General features: G+C 41.4%; 1 long non-coding RNA gene across 1 annotated transcript; it reads right to left on the bottom strand.

Moving 5' to 3' along the window:
* Positions 1-2,315: 2,315 nt before the first annotated feature.
* Positions 2,316-2,767, bottom strand: LOC117936789. The gene is made up of 2 exons (XR_004655030.1): positions 2,521-2,767; positions 2,316-2,389 (listed from the first exon to the last, which is right to left on the bottom strand). It is a non-coding gene; the product is annotated as an uncharacterized LOC117936789 (long non-coding RNA).
* Positions 2,768-8,337: the final 5,570 nt, after the last annotated feature.

The raw sequence follows: 8,337 nt of genomic DNA, 5'->3' as shown, positions 1-8,337 counted from the left end.
TGTCAAGATTTTTACAATGTCACTGTTTTCAGTTTCAACTTTCTGTCACTGTTTTGGCGTAGGGAGGAGGGGCCTGAGGGGAGGGATAAAGGGGGCGTGGGTTACGGGTAACTTACAGAGGCTACTGGCGAGAGACCACACCTCCAGACGAATCCTCCCAGAGTTGTTAAAACCGCATATCTGCAATGTCTTCCACATGTTTACCTGGAACCTCCAAATCTCTAGTAAGTCTGTTCATATCGGCCATTTTTTCACATAATAGGTTTCTAGGCAAATCACACACTCACTAAAAGGCTGGACGCATTCACTGACAAACTACATTAAAAGTTAACACTAAACCCGCCTGCTTCTGTGTGAAAAAATGGCATGATTCCTCTGGAGGTGTGGTCTCTCGCCAGCAGCCTATGTAAATTCCCACAAGCCACGCCCCCCTTGTACCTCCCCTCAGGCCCCTCCTCCCCACGCCAAAACATTGACAGAAAGTTGAAACTGAAAAAAGTGACATTGTAAAAATCTTGACAGCGTAAAAAAAGAAACTGTCTTTGAAAAGACACGGACATCAATAAAAAACTTAAATTGACATTGAAAAACCCATCATGATGCAAACAAACGTCAAAGATAAATAATATCATAGGATTATGAGATTATTACTTTTTCATGTTTGTGTTTTATACTTCAGTTCAACAGTTTTCAATGCCAATATTTGTTGTTTCCATGCCAAATTTTATTTTCAATACCACAGGTTACTGTCACTTTTCTAGCTCCATAGAGATCATGATAAAAGGCTCCTCCAACGAGAAGCTTTTTGGATTTATTTTTTATCTACAATTTCTCCCCATGGTATTAATGTAGAATTTTATATAAAATCATTATTTTTTTTGTAAGAAATGGTCTGTCTTTTTATATAGACCTTAGTGGTCCCCTAATACTGTATCTGAAGTCTAATTTTACATAGACCTTAGTGGTCTCCTGATACTGTATCTGAAGTCTCTTTTTATATCGACCTTGGTGGTCCCCTAATGCTGTATCTGAAGTCTCTTTTTACATAGACCTTAGTGGTCCTCTAATACTGTATCTGAAGTCTGTTTTACATAGACCTTATTGGACCCCTAATACCATGAATGAAGTCGCTTTCCCAAAATTCAGCCTTTGTGCAGTATTTCAGCCACTAGAGACAGTCACACAATGAGCTTTTCTTAGTATGTGCTACAGTATTTCTGAGTCTGTAGCTTTTGAGGAGGAGAAAGGGGGGGGCAAGATGGAGAATGGGGGTGTGGCCTTGACCAACTGCCACTTTACTTGTTTGAAAGCCGTGATGTCTGTCTCTCATGGGCGGGCCAAATTCTCTGGGCAGGCAAAGCAGAGAAAGGGATGGTAACCTTGCCCCTTATGACCTCATAAGGAGCAAGGTTCCAGATCGGCCCATCTGAGCTTTCATTTGCTCAAAGGCAGAGCAGGATACCCAGTCCTCGGTTTACACCTGTCACTATGTCTAGCCACTGGGAAACCATAGGCAGGCTGGGGTAACTCATCTTAATGTTGAAAACTTCATAAAGTGAAATTTTGACGCCATGGGACCTTTAAAAAACTTTCTTTGGGGAGGTAGGGTAGTGCACTATAGGCCCCTGTGGCATGGCCTAAGATTTTGTTCTTAATGGCATTTTTCCCCCGTTACATTACTTTTACACTTTAGTAGTATGGTAGTTTAGTAGTTTCGAAACTAGTATTTTACACTTTTACTTGAGTTAAAAGCTTGAATTGATACTTCAACTTGTCTTTTCAAAGTGTCTTTTTAATCCTAGTATCTATACTTCTACCGGAGTATTGAATGTGAATACTTTTGACACCTCTGCGGAAATGTTCCTTCCACTGATTGTTTTTCTTTCCCTTTTCTTCCCTTTTTCTGGATTGCAATGTTATGTACTCCTTTGGTGATATTGGATTATAACAGCCTTCTTTTGAGATTCGCACTCCGATGCACAGCATCGGGGGCAACTCGGGGTTCAGTGTCTTGAACCAAGACATGTGACACGCGACATGGGACTGCTAGGCTAGGGATTGAACCACCAACCTTCCGATTGGCAGGCAACCGCTCCACCACTGAGCCACAGCTGCCCTGCCCTCAATCCACAATGAGTGTGTGGTGTAGGATGTCCAGGAATGTGATCAGATGGGCGGTGTTGTAGGGGCCATGGGTAGCATGGTGATGGATAATGGGTAATCGCTGCACACATTGTGATGTTCCCTCCGTGCTGGCTAGGGACTTCAACAATGGAACGCTGGCCGATGACATTCCTTCCCCTCTTTCGTCTTTCGTGAGGTTGAACTCAACCTCATCAATGAAGATGAACTGGTGCTTCACGGCAGCCACCTCTAGCTCAAGGACTCTCTGAAACAAACATGACAATATCAGAAATAGACATGGAGTGGTCACTATTGTGACGCACAATCATTATGATTACGATATTGAAATATATACTGTATACAGTGTTGAGAGTATGCATCAATGGTGGGATTTACTTGCACATAGTTGTATCGCAATTCTTTGACTCTTTCTGAATTGCGTCCAAACGGCCCCCTGTAGACCTGCTTCGTCCTCAGATGATTTCTGCGCAAGACACGATCCAGTGGTGATAAGCTTACCCTATTAATATTTTGAAATACCTCATTGTTTTCTATTATTTTTCTTCGTATCTGCTGTAATGTTATGGCGTTGTTTTCTAGGACCATGTTCATGATTTCAGTTTCCGGTTCAGGAGACAGAACACGTTCCCGACCACCTTGTGTTGGTAATCTATCAGTTCTGCCAAACAAATAGTAAAATACTGTAAACACAAAGTAGGTATACATTTCCTAAATACTTGAAACATACTTTACAGTATTTTGACAGTCCTGCAGAACAATCCACAGCTAATACATTACTACTGTAATCATTGAGTACTGTATTGATATGCAGTACTGCAATTTCATAGTGAGAGTAGATTTCTTACCTATTCTCATTTCGGAAAGTCCGGACGATGGATGCTACCGTGTACCTGCTCAGATTTGGCTGTGCTCTTTGCCCAGCCTCCCTCATTGTTAGACCATGGTTGACCACATGATCAACCAAAGTGCCTCGGATCTCATCAGAAATTACGGTCCTTGGCCTTCCTCATCCTCGTAGTCGTCCTTCCAACCGTCGTCGTCGTTGCCGTCATCCTCTTACTCTCACTCTCCCTCTCACTCTCACTCTCACTCCTCTGGCTCTGCCTCTGTTTCCAATGTTGGCATCTATTGCTACATTGAAGAGCTCACCCGTTGCCCTTTTATGCTCAGATTGCTAATTGGAAAACTGTGTGACGGGTGTTTGCACTTGTGATGAGTCAATGTGCATATTTGAATGGCAGTGTGTTCCTTGTGAAAACAGGATATTTTCTGCATGGAACTTGTGCCAACAGCAGAGAATTGTGTGTAGAACTGCAATTTGAGTGTAAAGCTGGAATTGTGCTTGTTGTTTAGCAGAATTGGTTCAGGGGGTTGGTGAATGAGTTACATGGTGTGGTCATTGTGTCTCAAGTACCAAAATTTGTGTGTAAACAATTGAGAAAAAAAATATATATATAAAGAAAAATTAACTTTCTACTGAAGAACTCTGTTTTAATGTGTGTCATTATGGAAACAACTGCTGAGACTTAAGTCTACATCTACTCAATCAATTTCTGATGCACTGTCCTCCTTTTCTCAATCAATCCCTAACTTTCTCTTTGAAGGCTGACACACGCACACACGCACACACACACACACACAAACACACACACAGAGGTCATTTTGTAAGGTGGGAGTCCTCTCTTATCCATCCAGCTCGTGTGTTATTGATAAACACTTATTGCTCAGCCAGCCATTGTGAATTGTGGTTAAGTCCTGGCGGAACCTTCTGGTGGCAACATCATTTTTCTTGATGACAGCTCACAAAGATGCTGTCCTGATCTGTGCTTCTCTTTTTCTTTCTATTTTTTTCCTCCAAAGCTCCCACTCTTTAATGAACAAGCCAGATTATGAGAAGTTGCTGCTAAAATGACATAGAATACAATGCAAATGTGTGCAGGTTTTTATTTGTATGTGTGCCATGTTTCCTCTCAATTGACTTGCCACTACATTAATCAGCATTAGTCAAATCTGTTATTAGTTCTGAATGAAGGGAGACAAATTGTTGTGTCTAATGTCTGCATCAAATACTATTTAGATCTGGTTTCCCTCACTGTGAACCACGAGCACTGCTGGAGTCTCAGTCTACCATTGTGAAAAGGGTCATGTTTGAGCACAGACTTAATTTTCTGACTCAGTGCTCCAGGTTCCAAGGGTATAAATGGGGGTGGGGGTAGTGGGGGGCAAAGATGAGGATCCTGTTGAACAGTCGAACCCAGAGTTCTATACACACAGTGCATATACATAAACATCTGCTACTTACCCCTAAAAAAAAATTCTGTAACATCTTATTAAGCTACAGCATACCTATATACAAATGGGATGCTGAACAAAATGCAGCTTAATATGTATTCTTTATTAATGTCAACCTATACATTTTGGCTGGTAATGCACGAAGAGAGGTTTTGTGGGGCGGCATCACTAGCTATCGAACATTTACTTTGGGGGTGGCAGTAGCTTGAGGGTGGCAGTAGCTCAGTCCATAGGGAGTTGGGTTGGGAACCGAAGGTTTGCTGGTTCAAGTCACCGTGTGGACCAAAAGTAGGGAGTATGGATTGGTGGCTGGAGAGGTGCTGCCAGGTGCTGTTTAGCAAGCCACTGTACCCCCCCAAACTGTTCAGGGCGCTGGTTCAGCTGGCAGCCCACTCACTCTGACATCTCTCCATTAGTGCATGTATGAACTAAATACGTGTGTGTGTACATAGTTCAGGACTGTGTGTGATTAATAACAAAGTGTGGACACAGAGTGTAAATTGTAATTTCCCCATTGGGGATCAATAAACAGATTAAATTCAACGGAATGTCATGGAGAAACTGAAGACATGTTTTGCTAAAAGTTGAAATAAGGGAGATGTGTGTGTCTGCAACTCTCCACCAAACCTCTCCAATCAAACCGTCTGGTCTTCTTTCAACCAATTGCTCAGGCATCCTAGCTTGTTCAGATTTTCAGATCAGAGAGCTGACCTGTTCTCCTGCAAATTGTTACCTGCTAAAGAGTCTTTTATATTGCTCTGTTGAGGCAGGTACCTTTTTGCAATGTGGGCAAGCTTACGCCTGCTTGTGTGATGTCCAGTGACCTGCAGTAAGTGCATTGAAGGTCGCATGGCATGAAAATGTCACTATGAGTTGTTGTTTTTCAACATTAATATGTGTTCCCCCAGCCTGCCTATGGTCCCCCAGTGGCTAGAAATTGTGATAGGTGTAAACCGAACCCTGTGTATCCTGCTCTGCCTTTGAGAAAATGAAAGCTCAGATGGACCGATTGGGAATCTTGTTCCTTATGAGGTCATAAAGGGCAAGGTTACCTCTTCTTTTTTGCTTTGCCCGCTCAGAGAATCTAAGGTCTACAAAAAAGAGAGACTTCAGATACGGTATTAGGGGACCACTAAAGTCTATAAAAAAGAGAGTTCAGATACAGCATTAGGGGACCACCAAGGTCTATATAAAAGAGACTTCAGATACAGTATTAGGGGACTACTAAAGTCTATTTAAAAGAGACTTCAGATACAGTATTAGGGGACCACTAGGTCTACATAACAGCATCCAAAGGGTACCATGCCATGGTACCTTTAAAAGTACCTTCTGCCAACTGCCTCACTTTCATAGCTTTTTCAGCGTTATACAGTTCATGTATTCTCGTAACAATAATTCCCCTCAAAGGTAGCTTGTATCATAGGTCACCTGTGGCAATCTGAATGATGTGTTGAAGAGCCTGGTCCTGAACTATGTTGATGGGCCTGCAGTCTGTAGCGACCCAGTTAGTGATTGCACTAGTTAGCTTTGCTGTTGTTGTTTTGTTGACAATCTTGCACTCCGCCAGCGCCGTTTGACGAGCACCGCTTGTTGAGCCTGTCTCAGCATTAGCATCTCTGCTAACATCATGGGTTTTACCCGTAGATGGTACTTCAAACTTCCCGTGCTTCAGTGGAAGGAAGAGTTAGCACTGCAAAAGTGTGCACAACTTTGGTTTTTATCAACAAAACAAAACATGACATTATAACAAAACATGACGTTCAGCGTCTCCTCTGTCATTGTTTAGTTGTGTTTGCCGAGTTGCACTGCTGACTGTTTATTTACAGTACCAATTGTTTACATATACATCTGCAATACCGTACTTTACTGTAATATGCAATTAATTTTCACTGCACTTTAATTTGGATAGCTTCTGCCCAAACTTTATTTGTACTGCCTTTAAATACATTGCTATTCTGCTTTAGCCTAACTTACTATAAATATCTATCTGTAAAAATTCTGTCTATAGTAATAGCCATCTGTATGTATATTCATGTATCCTGCACCTACTGCTATAGCACTTCTGGTTAGACCTAAACTGCATTTCGTTGATTTGTACCTGTACCTGTATAATGAAAACAAAGTTGAATCTAATCTAATCTAATCTAATCACACGATGCTTAACAATCCGTGCTGTGATGACGGGAAGAGCTTGGAGTCAAACTTGATACCGTTATGCATTTTTTTTAATTAATCACATGTGGGAACATCTTAACATTGACAGTCCAAATATACATATATATATATGTATATATATACAGTATAGAGAGCTATGCTTCTATGTATGTACTGTACATTGCACATTTATGGATTTGTTTAGAAATGACTAAAACAGCTTATTATTATTATATATATGTATATATATTATATTATTATATAATATAGCCATTATAGGTTAAAAAGCCAGGGGAGAGGGTTATTCTCCTGAGAGAAAATTTTGTAAATTTAGGGAAAAAACTTAGAATATTGTCTAAATTTGAGAGAAAAAAACATTAATTCATTTGTTTTGATAACAAGAAACATTGATGTGTTTATAAAAAATTATATTTTGCAATTGGATTTAGTGATAAGGAAATACAAATGATATTAGCACAGACTGACATAACAATACATATGATCATAAGCTTCCATGCTTTGAGGAGACATTGCTGTGAATTGGGCCTATTCAGAAGAAAACAACGCACTGATTTGGATGAGGTGATATTTTTTGTGCATCAGAAACTATAAGGATATGAGTTGTTACATCTACGACAACCCCATATCCCAGCTCCGTAATTATTAATTTTACTTGCAGTTGTCAACAAGGCAACAAATTGACACCACATACCTCTGCAAATAATGTTACCACAAAATTGGCATTGTAGACTTTGACCCTTTTTTATCTTGTGATGATTAGAAATTGGTTGTCACCAGGTGTAACAAAGCATGGCATATTGTCATGCTGTGTCATATGGTTCATTGGGTATTATAGAGTTGCCTGTACATAGGAACAGGTGCTCTGCTGTTAATGTTGACCAGCAGTCACCCATGAATCACATTAGTCAGGACTCCTCCTTCAGGGGAGTGCCGGCCCTGCGCAGGGCACCGGGGACACATTTAACGGTGACACACAGCTCATTAGATCACAGAGGTCAGACACTCTGCGCTTGTTACCGGACAATCGTCCCTGTAATGGACACTGGAGCATTTGCTGGGTGGGCGGGTGGGAGGGATTTTGAGGGGAAAGAGATTTGTGCCATCTCGCGAATCTTGTCAGTTTGCTGAGGCGTGTTCCAATGGGAATGCCCGAGCTGTCCGAGATGTGATTGGAGGATGACCTTGAAGGGCTTGTTGGCGTTTTGGGGAGGAAAGTGAGATTAATACATAGCTGTTAATGTTTGTGCCTTCCATAGATCTCCTTCTCTGCCTCCCTTTCATTTCACTGTGTTGGGATCCTTCTATTTTTTCTCTCTCTGTTTCCCTGATTGATGGCAGAGCCTGGAAGTCCAGTCTGTTCAAAATCACTTTACCTCACCTTCTGCAAACTTCCAGCCAACCCGCTCAAAGCTGACAACCTGCAAACACTAAACACAACGGCTCAGTAAGTTGTCTTCAATTTGAGCACTTCAGAGTTTCCTGATGTTGAGCAAGTTAAACTTACCCAACCTGATAAACTTCACAGAGTAGCTATGGTTGGCCAAGGCTTGTGCAGTGATTTATGATTGGCCAGTGAGGGATCCAGCAGTGATCCATCATGGTTGGAGATGGGGATCATTGAGATGAATGGATCTGCTCTGAATTCACTCATTATCTCAGCAGCAGGATTTATGCCCGACCCTTCATCTTCACTTACACCAGCACTTATGCTACATGCACCATGAA

The sequence above is a fragment of the Etheostoma cragini genome, chromosome 21 (assembly GCF_013103735.1).
Source record: "Etheostoma cragini isolate CJK2018 chromosome 21, CSU_Ecrag_1.0, whole genome shotgun sequence".
Classification (NCBI taxonomy): Eukaryota; Metazoa; Chordata; class Actinopteri; order Perciformes; family Percidae; genus Etheostoma; species Etheostoma cragini.
This window is presented reverse-complemented; position numbering and strand designations above follow the sequence as displayed.